The sequence below is a fragment of the Magnolia sinica genome, chromosome 17 (genome assembly GCF_029962835.1).
Source record: "Magnolia sinica isolate HGM2019 chromosome 17, MsV1, whole genome shotgun sequence".
In the NCBI taxonomy this organism is placed as follows: Eukaryota; Viridiplantae; Streptophyta; class Magnoliopsida; order Magnoliales; family Magnoliaceae; genus Magnolia; species Magnolia sinica.
Window position 1 is genome coordinate 21934891 of NC_080589.1, and position 19507 is coordinate 21954397.

Here is a 19507-nt window from a genome sequence, read left to right on the forward strand (position 1 = left end):
AAAGTTGGATGAGCACGAAAGGGACAAGGGCAAGTTGAAGTCCTTGAGTGAGCGCCTCGGCCAAATGAATATATTCCTTAATGATTTCTAGGGCGCTCACACATAATAAAACTAGCAGATCTACATCAATAGGAACACCCTATGTTCTTGTTCATCTAATTCATCTCGAGACTTATGTCAAAGAGCTGTGGAAGAAGAATATGTCTTGCTGGTCTTATCTAAGAGAGCAAAGGGATGTAGATTTTTCAAATCGAAGCCTAGATAAACAGGCTTGCCAAAGAGAAGAAGGTGAGTGAATGCACATACATCCATGACAGATGGACCCATGGGACTGCATCAGTTGGAGTATTGAAAATGAGACCATTAATCACTCCGAACGACAACACATCAAGGTCTTTAATGATGGATTCCAAGTGGAAAACTAGAGAAGAAGAAGAAGAAGATGCAGCCATGTTGACGATTTGAGAAAAGGAAATTGGAAAGTGTTTATGCAAAAAAAGAGAAGAAAGAGTGAGATGGGAGAAGCACCAACTTAAGAATTTCTTATTTATCGGTCGTGGTCTGTGTGCATTAATGAAGAGAAAATCATGACTCCACGTACAATACACTCTTATGCGACATGTCACGTGGATAGCCTAAAAGCATGAGATAAAGAATATCTCGTGATATAACATCGGTTGAGTAGAATCAATGAGAAAACAACATGTGGATTAACGACTAAATGCATTTATAATATCGGCTAATGGAATGATGTCGTTGTCACCTTTTTACCAAAGGCAAAGCGACGCGGGGGGCAATGTTGTACCCTAATTTTGGCAATTTTGGGAAAGCTAATAGGAGGGTGACATATGGCATTGTATGAGGAATAGGAAGTGAATAAAAAGATCTTCAAAGATTTGAAATGCTTTTTATAGACTTACAACTAGCATAAGTTTAGTTCTACATGTCAGTGGATGGTTGACGGAGTGTTACAGTAGATACACAAGAAGCACGGTCGAGTTGTTTAAGATATAAAAGGTGACCGAGTGTAACTAAAACAAAAACTTGGCCAACAAAAGTGAAATAAGTGGCTAAGAGGTATTCATAAGTGGAACTGACATAAAGAGAAACATACTAAAAGAATGATCTGGAAATGAGAAGAATGTAAAAAGGCTTTTGGACTACTATAACCATTGCAGTATTGGAAGAAGGATATGGAGGAATAAGCTAGAGCATGAATCTATAAATAGCAGAGGAATGTGATAGAGAAACCCCAACCAATCCAATCACAACAATCTTAAAAACAAACTTATCTTATCAATTTACTTTATCTCAGCTTATCATAGGAGTAGCGATAATCCAGCAGTAGCAGTAATTCTTAGCTATAATCTTTAGTTGTTATATAAGTTTATGCTCATACATTGGATTTGTCCTTTATCCAATATTAAGTAATTCTTTCAAGAGATGCATTCTTGCAGTTGCTCCTTGTGACCGATTGTGAGTTTTTCCTTTTATTTAATTTACACTAGTATTCCTAAAGTCATTTCTTGTGGAAGGCACAAAATAACCCATCTTTAGATGAAGAACCCCATCCTCCGATTATTGCCTGATCAGTATCAAACTCTACAAGTGGCTAACTAAACAAACGATCTTCTCATAATCTGATCATATACATTCATATTGGATGTATCTTCTTATTTTAGCGCTTGGGGCCTGCATAATTGAAAACAAACCAAGCAGCCAACATGAATAACTATTAATCAAAGGTTAAGATCGCTTAGTTAATTGGATTTTGGGGTCATGACCTATGTACAGTGTCTCCCATTATTTAGACTGTGTTTAATTGGAGTTAATCCATTCTAGGTCTACAATCTTTGAGTGCACATGCATGAACCATCACGCTATCATAATATCAAATAGAGAAAAACTTTAATACTCTGGTAGATTCTGATGGATGATAAGCACCGCCTAGAAATTAATTAGAAATTGCATACGTGGTATATAAATGTATCATTGTACTTATCATATTATTTGATTGGTAGACATGTATTGGATGGTTAAATGAAAAGAAAAAATAGTTTTCGAGAAAAAAAGTGTCCACAATTCAAAGGTTAGGATTGTATGCTTTATATATAGCATCCTAAGATTGAGCCCAACCACACCCGTATGTGTAGATACTCACAATGACAATGGGGTGGTAACTCCACTATTTTAGAGCCAATATGGTGGTAGCTCCACCGTTTTGGAGCCAATATGGTGGACGCTCCACTGTATGTGCGGTTTAGCTCCCACTTTGGCTCATTCAATCTAATCCTCTCAACTTTGTTTTGATCTACCCGACCCTGGCATTGATAGCAAAGCCCAAGCTCGAAGCAACCGAGCCTCACCATCCAACCTTACGTGTCCCTCTCTAAATACCTATAAAAGGAGAGTATGGCGAGGGAGTTGACGCAAGGTGCGATAGACAAAGAGTCCGGTGAGAGAGTTTAGAGGGTTTTGGATGAGAAAAAGAAAGAAGGTGAGAGACAGAGGCAGAGCTTCTGCCCCTGACCTCTACCATCCAAAAGCCAAAGAAGCCAATCCAAAAGATAGGAAGCTCGACTTCCGGTCTATTCTCTTAATCTCCTCCATTCTTTCAAAGCCTTCTATTCCATTTCAACTTCAAAGCCCGCGTCATATTCTCGATCTATCCTTTTCCTGTCTGTATATTATAACCCCATTGCTTTGAAAACCTGAGTTAGTAGGCTCTGCTCTGACATCACATAAAGTATGCTTTATAGTTGCCTCTCTTGAAGATCTTTTGTATCAAAAAATGTGAGTTAATGAGTAACCAAAAATTATGTGTTCTTTTTATTTTTTGTACTTCTATTGAAAAACCTTTTTTTCTACTGTTTTCATTTTGTCTTCAATTTATTATTTATAGTTTAGACATCTAAATCTTGGTATTTTACTGGAAGTTCCTTGAATCCCCTTTAAAGTATACAACCCGAGAAAGTAGATATCATGTTTCACATGGGTGGTGAAAGGGTGTCTAACCTCTTCCTTTTTCATAACCAAGGCCCTTGCCCAGAATCCATGAGGCAAATCAAAACATCTCGAGTCAGCAATTCTTTCATTTTCTCGATCTCTAGGCAATTCCATGGATTATAGCTAGTTGTGGATTATAGAGCCTTTTTCTGGCTAGTGATGACTCTAAAACAGTGATTAGTCGAGCCATTTAATCAATCTTGTGAAAGGTAGTATCCAACCTAAAATCTTATCAGGTTATTGCAAACCAAGTGCACGCCCCTAGGGCTCACTGTCCACGGATACAAGCATATTGAATAAGGTATTACAAATGTTATAAGTATAATTATTGTCTTTTCTTCTTAACCCCTCGGTGAGGTTCAGGCATGTAAGTCTTAGCTTTGGGTTTCACTGAATCTGGATGGACTTTGGATCTGGGCCTTCATATGTTATTGCTCGTATTAACCAAGCACTTAAATTCATTAATCTTCTCTTTCTAACCCCTCTACAAGGTTTAGGTATGGAGGTCTTAGCTATAGGTTTCATTAGATCTGGATTGACTTCAGATATGGGCCTTCACATGCTATCGCCTGTATCAACCGAGCATATAGTATTCTACATTTATAAAAGATGTATGTTCTGTGACTTACCGAATATCTAGATCCCATCACATCATAAATATGAGTAAATTCTAGTTCTATATCTATCACCACATGTATGTGTATCATTCGACTCCGGTAACCATTAGACAGTCTGACCTGAACGCCTAGTGGGTAGCCTAGGGAAAGTTTCCCTGAGCGTTCATAGAATGGCGACTCTACTGGGGAGAGGCTCATAGCCAAAAGCCCAATTCGAAATGCTAGGTTGCACATTAAAAAGGGGACTCATTCGAATTTACAATATCATGTTAGTCTGCATCTACTAGCATAATTTACATTTATGTCTTGACATTCAATATTCTAGTCCCTTACTAGTGTTGAGGGTCAAATATTGCATATTAGACCCCAGTTATTACATGATTTTACGTACATGATAATATTTAATGCCCTATTTTAATCATATTTATGTTGCAAGGTGAATTTAAGAGCCACACCGAAAAAGGGTACTAAAAGCATGAATTTAACGCTCAGAAATCACCAAGGCAAGGGACAGATTTGGGGACCGAGATCGAAGAATTTACACACCAAAGATCCGAGAAAATTAAGTAATTGGAGTTAAAGGGTCCTGAAAGTCGTCCTGAATGCAAGATCACAGGGTTCTCACCATGCATTTGGCTTGAAACTTTATATTTGGCTTGAGGACCCTAAATTAACCATACACGTCGAATTTCAACCCTTGGATCCTTGTAGAAGTGGCTTCGGACAAATTAGCTCATAAATCAACGATCTAGGGCCCACATAATCTGTGGATATGCTTCAATTTTGATCTCAACCCCTTAAATTAAAGGGCAAAATGAATGAATGGAGCAGATCTATCAAAAACATCAAGGTGAGACCCACGTTTTGTGAGTGGGAGTGCACACTGGCTGTGCACTCACAGTGCACCATACGCAAGGTCGGGTCAAATTGCATTTGACCCGACAAAACCTGAGCGACCTCTCTCCTTTCACACAGCAGGCGGATGAGCATCTGCTCTGATTCGCTTGGACCACCTCCCTCGTTCGAATGGATGATCCGAACCGTCCATTTGATCCAGGACGTGGGACCGACCGAACCCATTGACTTCTCTTGGTTCCATGCATGTGTAGACATGTAAATTGCTAAAAAACATAAGATGAATGACGAAAAGATTTGATATTGTGGGCCGCACCAAAATCAACCAAAACCACCCCTTTTCAACCGAAATTTTCCAGGAATCCAATGAACGGGGTGAATTTCTCTGAAAACAACACTGTGGGGCCTACCGAGCATCTCAGCGCAGGTTGAAACCAAGATGTAAGACCCGTGTCCTAATCCGTACTGTTCCGTTAGCTTCCGCGGTCCTTCCGGTCAAATTCCGGCAACCTTCGCACCGTATTCGGTGTTTGCGCACGATCCTAAGCCAGGTCCCGCACACCTACGTCGGCTCGATCCGAAACTTATGTCTTAGTAATCGCGTCGTCGCCGCGGTTCCAACGCCGTGACTTGCGCACCAAACCGATACCCAGGTAAGAAGATGCCGATCAGCGTTTATTCCGAAGAAACACCGCGCGTTGCGGATTTCGAGGGAATCTCTACACAATTAGTCCCACTGATTAACCATAAATGCAACCATACCTCAAAGTACTTCACCCATTCCCTCTTTTTCCAAAAGTTCACCATCTTTCCACCTCACCATTCCTCTTTTTCTCATTTTCAACCTCAACCATCCCTCTTCTCCACCAATTTCAAACTAAACCATACCCCTCATCACTCCTTTCTTACAACCATCACTCCACCCATCCTCCACCCATTATTTCTATCTCTCCCTCTCATTCTCTAGCAACTTTTCCAAATCCCATGAGAAATTTCACTCATCCAACACTCCCTCTCAACTTCAAGTGTGGCCCACCCTCTCATCTCCAATCTCAACCATTCATCTTTCATCAACCTCCATTAAAAGTGAAGGTAAGGAGCTAAGGAGTCCAAGGGAGCAAGGAGAAGGAAGATAAGGTGGGTGATTTTTCCATTAATTTAAATTTTAGGGCCCACTTGTTGGTGGGACCCATTTGGATGTATGTGATTTAATCAAGAGGGCCCATAGTGGCAGGGTTCCTCTATCTCACCGTGTATCTCTCTTTCTATCTCTCTCTCATTCTTTCTTTGTAATGGTGTGGATCCCACCGATATGTGTTACATCTCCCCCGTCCATCTACATCAGACGGTGTGGCCCACTTTATTATAGGTGATGATCCGCACCCTCCACTGTTGGGATGGGTCCAATGCATCTTTTTATATGTATATATATATATGTATGTTATATTTTATATAATATATGTATATAATATATAATATAATATGTATTTATATATATATATACAATATAAGATAAATATTAAATGTATATGTATATATATATATTGGTGGGCCACATCCACATGGGACCCACCACAATTTTGTGAATATATAAACCGTCCAGCGTCCCTGGACGCTGGACGTTGCAACAGTGGACTTTATAAAAAAAAGAAAAAAAAGGAAGGGAGATGTGGGCCACTCATGCAGGCCCCACCTTAATGTTTTTATACAATCCAAACCGTCCATTCTCTTCCTCAGGTCACTTAAGGCGTTGAACCGAAAAATGAGATTGATTTGGTTTTCTGGCGGGCCGTGATATAGGAAACAGTGTTCCTACCTTCGGTTTACTCCCTAAGGCTCCTGCATATCAAAAATAGCCCGATATTGGACTCTATGGGCTTGTATCAAGCCATAGGGACCCATGGCTGGAGTGGATCTTGCGGATGTGGGCCCCGTCTATGAAAATTCGCAGAAAATCAAATTTTTTAAAAAAAAAAAAAACAAAAGAGAGACAAGGGAGGCAGCAGCGCTGACGCTGCTGCTGCCATCACGCCAGCCGCGGGCGGACGGACGGACGGTAGGGCTGGGCTCACGGCCCAGCTGTGGGCCCCACGTTGACGCGTTTAGGCCATCCAAACCGTGCATTTGTTGGGTTCCCACAGTTCCGCCGTCCACCTTAAAAGTTAGCTGTATATGGAACTCCGGTGGGCTACATCATTTAAAATCATGTGAAGACATGCCAAAACATATAAAATCGTTTGGCGGGGCCTACCTGAGTTTTGGATGGTGATTATTCTTGGGATGCACGGTTGGACGATGGGACCCACCTAATGGACGGGCTGGATTCGTGAACCACACTTCGGTGGGCCCCACATCCACCGTCCACATGACCCCAAAAATATATATATATATATATATATATATTTATATTTATATATTACAGTGGGCTCCCTGCCCACGTGAACAGGTTAGATGACACTAAACATTACGGTGGGCCCCTTCACCACGTGGCCCTGTGGATAAGTTGCATGAAAAATAAACAGTTCAGTGGGCCCTTGGTCCACACGACCCCATCAACCGGTTGTATGAAAAATAAATATTACAGTGGGCCTATCCAGGCCCACGTGACCTTATGAATAGATTGGATGACAAATAAAAACTACTGTGGACTCTACCCTGGTCCACATAACCTTATGAACAGTTGGATGGAAAATAAACATTATAATGGGTTCTAAGATGGATGGAAAATAAACATTTGTTGGGCCCTAAGTTGGGTGGAAAATAAACATTATGTTGGGCCCGAAGTTGGGTAGAAAATAAACATGATATTGGGCCTTAGGTTGGGTGGAGAATAAGCGTTATGGTGAGTCCTACTTAGAACCCACCTACGTATGTATTATAAACCACGCCCTCTGTTAGTGTGAGCTCCATCATGATGTATGTGTTTCATCCAACTGTCCAACTGTGTTGGAGATAATTTAAAGCCCATTGTGGAGGCCCACGGGTCAAGGCCCATTTTATGAGGCCCATTGTGATATATGTAAGGCCCATGTGACTAGGCCCACGTGGATGCATTGGTGGCCGTCAATGAAGCCTACCTTGATATATGTTTACGAGACCCATGCATGAGGCCTATTTGATTTAGAGGCCCAATGGGATGTGCATGAGGCCCATACCATGATTTATGTGTCGACTCTTATAGCGGCAGTACCTTGGGAGCAATGATGGTTTGATGTCCACATTGTAAGGTTAATGTTGGTTAAATGTCCGCATTACGATCCTCCCTAAGGCCCATTAATAGGCCCATGTCTATAGTATATCAGCTGTTTGGGCTCATCTTTATGTTGATCAGAGCCCATCACCACATAACATGTTTAGTATAGATGCATGATTCATGATCATTCGCACCATATGTATGCCTGATGTGAGGAATGACCGATCATAGCATATACCTTTGGATAGACTGTTTATGGGCTCCCGATAGGCGGAGTTGCCTCATATAAGTGCATGGTATATACGAGGCTGCATGACTCGATGGTATGATTCATGCACTTGCATTTGTGTGATTGTAGTTCTTGTATGCCCTAGCGACATCGGGGCCATAGCCTCCACACACATCGTGGATGGCGGGATTGGAGACCGGAAATATTTAGTTCTAGCATACGGGCACCATAGATGTCCCCGGTGAAAATCCCTAAACCCGATGGTACCAGAGGATGACTCCAACGTCGAGACCGAGTGGATATACGAGCGCATGAGGGCCGAATACCAGGAGGCCGCGTCTCCCACTGTGTCGTGGTCGGTTGGAAAGGAGTGTGGCCTTACTCGCCCGAGGGTAGGGGGCAATACTAGGCTGAGTTTGACCAGCTCGCGAATGGGTCCGCTATCGACGTGCCGGATAGGTATTGGCAGACTATTGGTCAGGCGGATAGTGAGGTTTGTTACTCTCACTTGGACTATGCGGCTAGGAGAGCGACAGTGCCATTTGGAGTGTATTGAACCCCGGTGATTATCCAGAATGAGAACTGTACTGATACATGATGAGGATTAGCATGCTTGAGTTGCATCTCGCATCGCATGGCTGTGTTATGGCCGATAGCATTCATATCTTGCACCGCATAGCCTTGGTACGGCTGATTGTATTCATGTGCTCATCACCATGATTCCGCATCACTCTGACCTTGCATTTTGAGCACGTTTGTATTGCGGACACACTCACACCACCCTCTAAGCTTTCTATAAGCTTATGCACGATTGATGCGTGCAGGTGACGCCAGGACGCAGTCGCAGCCATAGTCTCGCTGTAGTTGGAGCGTGCAGCTGAGCTTCTGGAGTTTTGTTTCTTTTATTACATTGTATTTTCCCCTTTCAGCCGCATTGTACTAAAAAGTTTTTGATCATAGTGGATTTTGTGGTGGTGTTCTTGTGGTTATTGTTGTGGGTTATGCTTTTTATTATGCTCATTATGATTCAGACTGATTATTTGAAACCCTCCTTGTAGTTTCCCAGGATCGGAACCTGGTGAATGGGTGCCGGGGTCCGAGAATGGGGTTCTACGGAGGCTGTCGGCGCCGGATTCGGCGATCGGGAATTTTGTGAGCCCGGTTCCCGAGTTCGGGGCGTGACACAAGATCACGCATTTATGAAAATAGAAAAGTCTGGGACTTTGTGGCCCACTGTCTTTGATCATTTTGATAATCTAAATCATCCAGAAGTTTACTAAGGGGGCCACGACCCCAACCATGGAGGCAGACCAGAGGACAAGATGATCAGTCGCCCTGAAAACCATTCTAAACGCAGCTCAGTCTTGCGTTTCACTGCGTAAAAAGTTTGGTCTTGCTACGTAAACTCCTTCTACGAATATGGAGTCTGTTCTCCACTCCACTGACCCACATTTGGCTATAAAAGGAGAGAGAGAGAGAGAGAGAGAGAGAGAGAGAGAGAGAGAGAGAGAGGGCGTGTAGAGGGTATCATCATATCAATGCTTAGCCGTGGAGAGATATCTTGGGATGTGTGGCTATGGACATGAACAAGAAGCAAGAGACAGAAAGAGAGCGTGGGACGGCCATATTTTCTCTCTCTTTTCTTCTTTATTTTGTTATGTTTTCAGAGAATTTAGTTTAATCATGTTCATGATAGGCTAAACCTCTTAGCTAGGGCTAAGAGGTGAAGCTTGTAGTAGATGGGATTGTTTCTATGTTGTTGATTCATGTTTAAGTTGAACTATCTTTGGTGTTGATTTGATTACGAGGAATATTCATAGTTTTTTTATGGTTTATTGTGACTTAAATTACAATGGATCTGCGATAGCTTCGAGTGTGTTCTTTGCATTACAGGGATTGTGAACTTGGGTACCCTGTTGTTCACCATCGTCTCATGGACATGGTTGGATGACAGAATCCTTCCTAACGTTCATAACTCCCTTAGATTGGATGTGGATTAATTAAGTTTTATTGTTTTCTTTGTCTCATGGGCATGGTTTTGTGATGCAATCGATTCTAATTCTCATATCTCTCATCTCTTGAGAACTGGATCAAAGGAAGTTCAAATTTGATTTTTAATGCTATATCTTCTAACTAGATGAAGATGGGACTCTAAATCCTGCTGTGTTTGTGAATCAAGCATAGATCTCACCGATCTCTACAAGTGGATCCTTGGAAACCCTAGTTTCCTAACTTTGGATTTTACAAGTTTTAGTTAGAGTTATTCACCACTATTCTCTTAAATTTTCCTTGTTTAGATTATATCTTTGTCTAGTTCTAGTTCTAGTTATTTTCAGATTACGTACAAGGTTCATTCCCTGTGGATTTGACCTTGGTCTTACCGAGATTATTACTACATTGCAACCCTATACTTGGGGTGTGAACAAGTTTTTGGCACCGTTGCCAAGGACCGACAGTTGCATTTTCTAAAATTGACTAGTTTTAGAATTAGGTTAAGATTAGGGTTTTCTAATTTTAGGTTTAGTTTTTTTGTTTGATTTTTAAAAAAACTAACCTGACTTGTCTATTTTGTAGGACCCTGACATAGACTTTCTAAATTGGTAATCTCTTTCTAATTTTCTAGTTTTTTTATCTTCTATTTTTAGGATTAGGGTTTATTTTCTATTTTTAAAAACTTTCTATTCTAGGATTTCTTTTATTTTTTAGAAACTAACTTACTTTCTATTTTAGGTTTAGAACTTTCCTAATTAGTTTTTAAACTTTCTATTTTTTGTTTTTAGAAATTTTTCCATTTTAGAAACTAGTTTACTACCTATTTTTATTTTAAGAACTTTCTATTTTTAGACCTTCTATTTTTAGAATTGACTTTTTTTTTGTTCTGCAGGATCTAACATAGGAACTTCTAATTAGGTAACTTCCTTCTAACTTCTCCTCCAATTACTTTCTATATTGTTGTAGGATTTTTCCTTTAGGCTTAGGATTCAGAGTTAGGGTTTCACCATGTATATGCAAGAGTGGGCATGTAAATATGTTGAGATAGCTGAGGGATCTTGTGAAGGGATGTATGATGATTATGTTAGAAAATAACCTATGCCTCAAAATTTTTTTGAAACCATCATTGAGAACCGACTGGAGTATAATGCTCCACCGGTTAAGAAGTCCTTGCGTGATCATGTGGGAGAATAATTACACTCCATGAATTAAGAAAACAATATGTGAATGTTGGGGTTGTTAGACTTATGGAAGTGAGAATTATAATCAACCATCAAACAAGAAGAAAACAATGAGAGATTATTATTCAACAACCATCATACTCTCCCACCTATGATCCGAATGACTATAACCAGTGGAAACATCAAAATTGGGAAGATAAACCAACAACATGTTATAATGATTATTCTCTTGGATCCCCTACCTTCGAGATCCAACCAGAAACGATCCAAGAGGATTCATTTTAGCGTAACATGGACTGTCTTGTGAAAATTAGAAAAATATTAGAAGCGCTTAATTTGCGCATCAATAAGATAGTGGAGGCTCGTTCATCCCAACCACAATCCAATTCAGAAACACAGTGCAAAGAAAGCGTTCTAAACTCGCTTGTGGAGAATTCTGAAATTTGGAATGAAGAGTTGGATTGTGTTAATGAGCGTATGGTTCAATTTCCCGAAGAGTCGATTTCGATAATAATCCAAAGGAATGATCAAGAGACGTGGGTGTCTTTCAAATATAATAATTCTAACACACCTCACTCACATGACACAATTGATGATGAGGAAGAGGTTAGTTTATTCGAACCTCAATCTAATCTAAGAATCAAATGTGAGGAATGTGATCCCATCCCAAGTGTACATTGCACTGAATTGGACGATGATGCGTGTTGGGATTCAATCTCAAGTTTGGCCCAGGTCAAGAAGCAAGAGGTTCAGGAGGTTGTCGACCAAAGTGATCTACTCCACCTATCTGACATGGCCAATTTAAATGTGAAGCATGAGCCCCTTATGACCGATCTTTCTAACTCTTATGAGACATGTTTGAACCACTCCCCAGAATGGAATGATGATATGATTTGAAGGTGGACGAGTTGCTTAATATGACTCTTAAAGTTGAAACCATGTAGTTGAGGCTACCATCTGAGTTGTACAATTCTGACAATACGATGCCTTTATTGAGTAGTACCAATGAGCAGAGTCTTCACATCAATTCTTCGCCTGATGATTTTCAATCTATTTGTGCAGGGCAAGAGCAAGAGAGCATGCGTCCATCCACTTCCAAAGATGATGAAATCCTTGGACAGATCATCATAAGCTTTAATGTGGACAATGAGTCACTCTCAGCTGAATTTCCCAACTCTTTGGATGATTGCTTGACATATTTTGTAGATTCAAACGAACCTATAATAAAATAAAAAGTGGATGCCTCGTAAGACAATACCTCGGTAGTTGTCACAGACCGACAAAACCCTTATTTTGAAACCCCTCCTTCCCCAGATCCTAAATGTTTATCATTAAAGGAGGAGCTAGAAATTGAACCGAAGTCTGAAACTTCGGAATGTGTCGAGATTACATCATGTGCTGAGATTTTTTTTGAATTTTATTTACTTGTAGTCTCTGATTCACCATGGAGTACTAACATTGAAACTTTTTCTGTCACAGATGAATCATATATCCTTTGGATACCTCAAACGATTCAACGATAATTTTTGGATGAGATCCATAAATTTCTCTCAAAATTCATGCTCCAGGGCATCCAAGTCTATTACAAAAAGGGCTTTTAGATTCATTGAGAAACCTACTGAGAAATTTATCAAGATATTGGCCAGATGAGGAACCTTACGGCCTGACTGAGTAGCTTTTCCCCTACTTTCATAGGACTAGGGTAATTTGCTTTTTGATGTTCTAGGATAGTGGGCTTTATGTCGTTAGGATAGTTTGCTTTCTAGTTGCTCCAGGATAGTTTGCTTTTTGTTGGTTTCACTCTTGTGTTGACCCATTTTCACGCTGAGATCTCTTTGAAAAAGCCGTACAGTCTCCTCATCAGGTACTATCTTTCCATCACTTCTCCTTTATTTTCGTTGCCTCATATGCGTTGCATGTTTATATCTTTTACATTGAGGATAATGTAGATTTTAGGTTGGGGATGGGAGATTAGGTTACCTAATCAGTATTTTCTTAGTCTTGAGTAAAAATTGTGAAATTTTTTTAAAATTTTTTCTGAAAATTGTTATGAATTCGAAGTGATTTTGACGGCCATCTTTGATTTAGAAGTATAAGATACGTAATGTTGATAATTTATGACTCTTGGATTCAGCTATCTATTAGAATTCACAGTTAAGTTCGAATTAGTAATCCATGATTAGAAGTTTTAAACATTGATTGAATCATGATTTCACATGTCACATCTAGCTTACACATTAAGGTTTCAGTTCGATATTGAATTATTAACCTGGTAACCACTAAGCATGAAAGGAACTAACCTGGGGAATTTGTCTATCATGTTCATTGGAAAAAAAAAACAAGAGAATACCCAGCTAAAAAACAGTTGTCGTCGAAAATGGTTACCTGTTAAAGATCTTTAAAAAGGTTGACACAGCGTGAAAGTCATCGATGGAAAAATCAAAAGCTGAAAGAATAAAAAAGCTGAACTGTAAGGCAAGTTTTGGTTTAGGTTTAGTTATCCGAAATGCTCATTTTTATCAATGTTATCATGGAAATTGACAATTAGACCTTTAATTATGATAAGTCGAGGTCGTACTATACACCCATGGAACTCAATGTTTAGAATTTTTCTAATGGATGGATTAATACTTTGAATTTGACTATAAAGTTTATTGTGCGCTTGAGTCTAGGAGAAAGTAACGCCCAACATTCATGAATCTTAGAATTCTATTGACTGGATTGCTTTTCAAAATCACTCAGGTTTATAGAAATTGTCCGGTAATTCTTAAAATATTTTTCGCATACTTTCTCGGGACTAGGAAAATACTAGTTGAGGATTGTGTTGAGGGTTAAATATTGCATATTAGACCCCAGTTTTTACATGATTTTACATACATGATAATGTTTATCGCCTTATTTTAATCATGTTTGTGTTGCAAGGTGAATTTAAGAGCCTAGACTAAAAAAGGGTACTAAAAAGCATGGATTTAATGCTCTTAGAAATCACCAAGGCAAGGGACAGATCTGAGGGGATCGAGATCGAAGAATTTACATGCTAAAAATCTGAGAAAATTAAGTGTTGGAGTTAAAGGGGCCTAAAAGTCATCCTGAATGCAAGATTATAGGGTTACCACCATCTATTTGGCTTGAAACTTTATATCTGGCCTGAGGACCCTAAATTAACCGTACACATTGAATTTTAGCCCTTGGATCCTTGTAAAAGTGTCTCAATGGATAGATCAGCCCATAAATCATCAATTTGGGGCCCACCTGATCTCTAGATATACTTCAATTTTGGTCTCAACCCATTAAATTAAAGGGTAAAATGGATGAATGGAGCGGATTTATCAAAAACATCAAGGCGGGACCCACTTTACGTGAGTGGGAGTGCACACCGGCTGTGCACTCGCAGCACACCATACGCAAGGTCTGGTCAAACGCACCAAACCCGAGCGACCTCTCTTCCTTCACACAGCAGGCAAATGGGCATCCGCTGTGATTCAATGTGGCCCACGTCCCTCATTGGATGGATGATCCAAACCATCCATTTGATCCAGGACGTGGGACCAACCATACTCATGGACTTCTCTTGGTCTCATGCACGTGTACACACGTAAATCGCCGAAAAATGCAGGATGAACAACGGGAAGATTTGATACAGTGGGCCACACCAAAATCGACCAAAACCACCCCTTTCCAACCGAAATTTCACCAGGAATCCAATTAACGGGGTGAATTTCTCCGAAAACAACACTGTGGGGCCCACTAAGCATCTCAGCGCAGGTTGAAACCAAGATCGCGCGTCCGTGAAAACTGAAAATTTCAGGACTTTGTGGCCCACTGCCTTTGATCGTTTTGATGATCTGAACTGTCCAGAAGTTCATAAAGGGGGCATGACCCCAACCATGGAGGCAGACCAAAGGATAAGATGATCAACCGCCTCGAAAACCATTCCAAACGCAGCTCAGTCTTGCGTTTCGCTGCTTAAAAAGTTCGGTCTTGCTGTGTAAACTCCTTCTGTGAACGTGGAGTCGGTTCTCCACTCCACCAACCCACGTTTGGCTATAAAAGGAGAGAGAGAGAGAGGGCGTGTAGAGGGTATCATCAGATCAATGCTTCGCCATGGAGAGATATCTTGGGATGTGTGGCTGTGGACGTGACAAGAAGTAAGAGACAGAAAGAGAGCATGGGACAGCCAAATTTTCTCTCTCTTTTCTTCTTTATTTTTTTATGTTTTCAGAGAATTTAGTTTAATCATGTTCATGATAGGCTAAACCTCTTAGCTAGGGCTAAGAGGTGAAGCTTGTAGTAGATGGGATTGTTTCTATGTTGTTGATTCATGTTTAAGTTGAACTATCTTTGGTGTTGATTTGATTATGAGGAATCTTCATAATTTTTTATGGTTTATTGTGACTTAAATTACAATCGATCTGTGATAGCTTCGGGTATGTTCTTTGCATTACAGGGATTGTGAACTTGGGTACCCTATTGTTCACCATCGTCTCATGGACATGGTTGGATGACGTAATCCTTACTAATGTTCATAGCTCCCTTAGATTGGATGTGGATTGGTTAAGTTTTGTTGTTTGCTTTGTCTCATGGGCATGGTTTTGTGATGGAATTGATTCTAATTCTCATACCTCTCATCTCTTGAGAACTGGATCAAAGGAAGTTCAAATTTGATTTTTAATGTTATATCTTCCAACTGGATGAAGATGGGACTCTAAATCCAGTTGTGTTCGTGAATCAAGCATAGATCTCCCTGATCTCTATAAGTGGATCCTTGGAAACTCTAGTTTCCCACCTTTGGATTTACAAGTTTTAGTTAGAGTTATTTACCATTATTCTCTTAAATTTTCCTGGTTTAGATTAAAGCTTCGTCTAGTTCTAGTTCTAGTTACTTTCAGATTACGTACAAGGTTCAGTCCCTGTGGATTCAACCTCGGTCTTACAGAGATTATTACTACATCGCAACCCTATAGTTGGGGTGTGAACAACTAGTCCAATATACATTTCTTATGAGCATCCAACATTCCAGTCTTGCATTGGTCTTTCTTTACATTCTTGTTTGTACTTAACCGTTTTTCATCTCATTCCTCAACCCAAAAAAAAAAATGAAGAGAAAGACAATAAAACAAGAGAGGGATAGTTTGAGCCTATTCATGTGAGAGTTAAATTATCCTACAATCATTGCGCTTAGAAGGCAGTTATGGGTCTGACGCTCTGTAAAGCTAGCCTATCGAAGCATCATCCGAACATGCGGACAAGACAACATGTCGATCTAGGGAGATTTGTCGAATCCTATCACTGATTCACCCATAAAACAAACCTTCCAACCCATGGCAGACCTTTAATGACCAGTTTGGCTTCGAGTATGAATAAGATAGAGAACTTCATGACCCGATTTTTCCAAACAACAGCCCAACAATCCATTTCTAGCCTATCCATCCTGAGGGAGATTGAATCCATTTCCAATATCCCACAGAAACTCAAAGTCCTACCCATCCGCAACTAAATGTTGGCCAACCAATGCTTCGCAAAGCATACTCTGGCCAATCTCAATCCAACCACCTCACCCTAGCGGGAGTGCTGTCCAATTCTAATTTGGACAACCGTATGCACAATCTAGTCTAGCACAACTTTCAATCCATGTACCTGCTTCGATCTATGCACCCGCTTACCCTGAAAGGTAGGCTCCCTTATGGTAGGAAATTCATTGCAATATCTTCCTCTACTTGCACCCCACAAGAAAATTCCTCCCATCAGGGATAACCAAAATAAGGGAGAGGTGGATCATTATGATGAGGAACTCTCAATCCTCTCAAGGGGCATGGGCACCATTCAACAATCACAACCATCTAAGATCGATGAATTCTAGTGGCATTTCGAGGAACAACTCAAAGCTATGAGAAATGACCTTCAAAAGCAACATGGAGTGGAACTGTCATCCACTCAATTCAGGGACCTTTGTCCCTTCCCTGAGGCTAGGTTACCTCCTAACTTTGAAGTTCCCAAATTTTAGAGATATGGAGGAACAAGATGCCTCATCGCTCATTTAAAAGCTTTTTGTGATGAGCTCAACGTAGTGGCAAGAGATGATGGAATTCTCATCTGTTTGTCCCTAAAGGGTGAGGTGCTTAGTTGGTACACATTGCTAGATCATCACAAAATCAGGACTTAGGAAGATCCTTCCCAAGCTTTCATCGATCACTTTGCATACAACCTAAATGCTACACCATGAAGGACAGATTTGGCCACCCTAAAACAGAAAATTGATGAGACTATGCTGGCTTACGTTAGACAATGGAGAGCCATAGTTGTACAAATGAAAACACCCATTGATTAGTAAGAACAAATTTCAACAATCATCCATTCAACTAATCCAAACATATCTGAATATCCGATCTCATATCCATATGTCAACTTCTCTCAGCTTATCCGCACAAGAGAACAAGTGGAAACTGGAATCTGAGCCGGCACAATTTCACCATGGCCTTAGTTGTCTGCCCATATATAGAAAGCTAAGCAAGAAGAGAGGTCGAGTAGATACATACCTAGAAATAGTATACTTCTACTCCTCATCTAACAGAAAAAAAAAATCATCTCATTGCTTCAGCACAAGGAAGGTTATCACCTCCTCCACCCAAACAAGGACAACTACAACAATAACAGCAACAACAACAGTCGCAACAGCTTGGGCTGAATCCTCAATATTCCAATCGACATAGGCAAACGGGTATGGTGCAACCTCAGAAGTAGTTCACTCCTTTGGCCTAATCTTAGACTGATACTTTGGCCATATTGGTTCAGAAATAATTGCTCACCCTCATGCACCCCAGACCTCCACCCAATCCATTGCCTTATGGGCTATAACAAAAATTAATATTGTGCGTTTCATCAAGGCAGGGGGCATACTATGGAACAATATTTTTCTTTGGAACATACAATCCAAAACTTAATCAATTAAAAGAAAATCACGATCACACTTCCTGGCTAGGCAACTACCAGCAATAATAACATATTTCAGAATCCTATGCCACAACATTCAATAGGTACATGTACTTCAGGAAATCCAACCATTCATGCCATCTAATGGGATTATTCCCATGATCTCCAAGCCAAGCAATTTCAAAGTGATCACCAGGAATTCGCCTCTCTTATCTTACAATGGGCATTCCCGACTCAAGAGAGGGTTCTTGATCACGTCTATCAGTCAACGTCCTTTTAGAAATAGTGGAACTAACAGCCATTGGTGCTCATGGGGAGAGCAACAGATCCACCCCTTCCACAATCAATCCAGGTTACAAACGGGGTCCATCTTAGGACCAGCAACCATTAGTGCTCATGGGAAGAGAACCAGATCCACCCATCTCTTTTAATGTATATCTCAATCAAGGTCCATCTTGGGACCAACAGCCAGTGGTGCTCATGGGAAGAGCACCAGATCCACCCATCTCTTTCAATGAAGACCATAATTAGGGTGCATCGTAGGACCATCAACTAGTGGTGCTGATGGGAAGAGCACAGATCTGCCCAACTTATCCATCCATTCGAGCTACAATCATGATCCATCTCGGGACCAGCAGCCAGTGGTGCTCATGGGAAAAGCACCAGATCCACATCTTACATCAACCATCCAACAATCAAGGAGGACATTTCTCCCCATTCAACAGGCCACATGAGTCAACTCCGATAAGTCCAGTCCAATCTGATCACCCACAATTGCTTCTTGTCTTGTTAGGGGCAAGCCCAGTGCTACAACCAGATCATCAGTCACCGTCACAACCTCCTCTGGTTCTTCAAGGAAGGGTGATACTGGTCTATCAGTAACAAGGTAGTCCTGTGGCATTACCTAGAGTGCACGAAAGTGGGAAACATGAATCTGAATGGATGGTACATTCGGAGAGATATATCCAGAGGACCCTTCACAGGTATGGCTTCCAAAATCGAGACCACTTTTGATGTGGCAACTCAATTCAAAACCATTCTTGCTCAAATATATATGTGGGAACTTCTTTGCACATCCCAGACACATTGAGAGATTTTTGTCCAAATGCCCAACAATGCACATATCTCTCGGGCTGTCCTGTCTGAAACGGTCGGACACATCGCCCCACAATCTATCACCTTTTTTAACAACGAGTTGCCACTAGAAGGCCACAACCATGGGCGTTCCCTGAACATAATCGTTGCTCTTAAGGATTGTAGCATCCCGCTCGTCCTAATTGAGAATGGTTCAAGTCTCAACATTTGCCCACTTTGGAATACCACATACTTAGGACTGGAACCGTCTACTTTCAAACCAAGCGACATGAATGTCAGAGCCTTTGATAACTCCCAAAGATAGGCTCAGGGATAAATCGAACTAGAACTGTAAATCGATTCAAACACGTCTACCATATCTTTCCAAGTATTAGACATCGCATTATCATTCAACATTATCCTTGGTAGA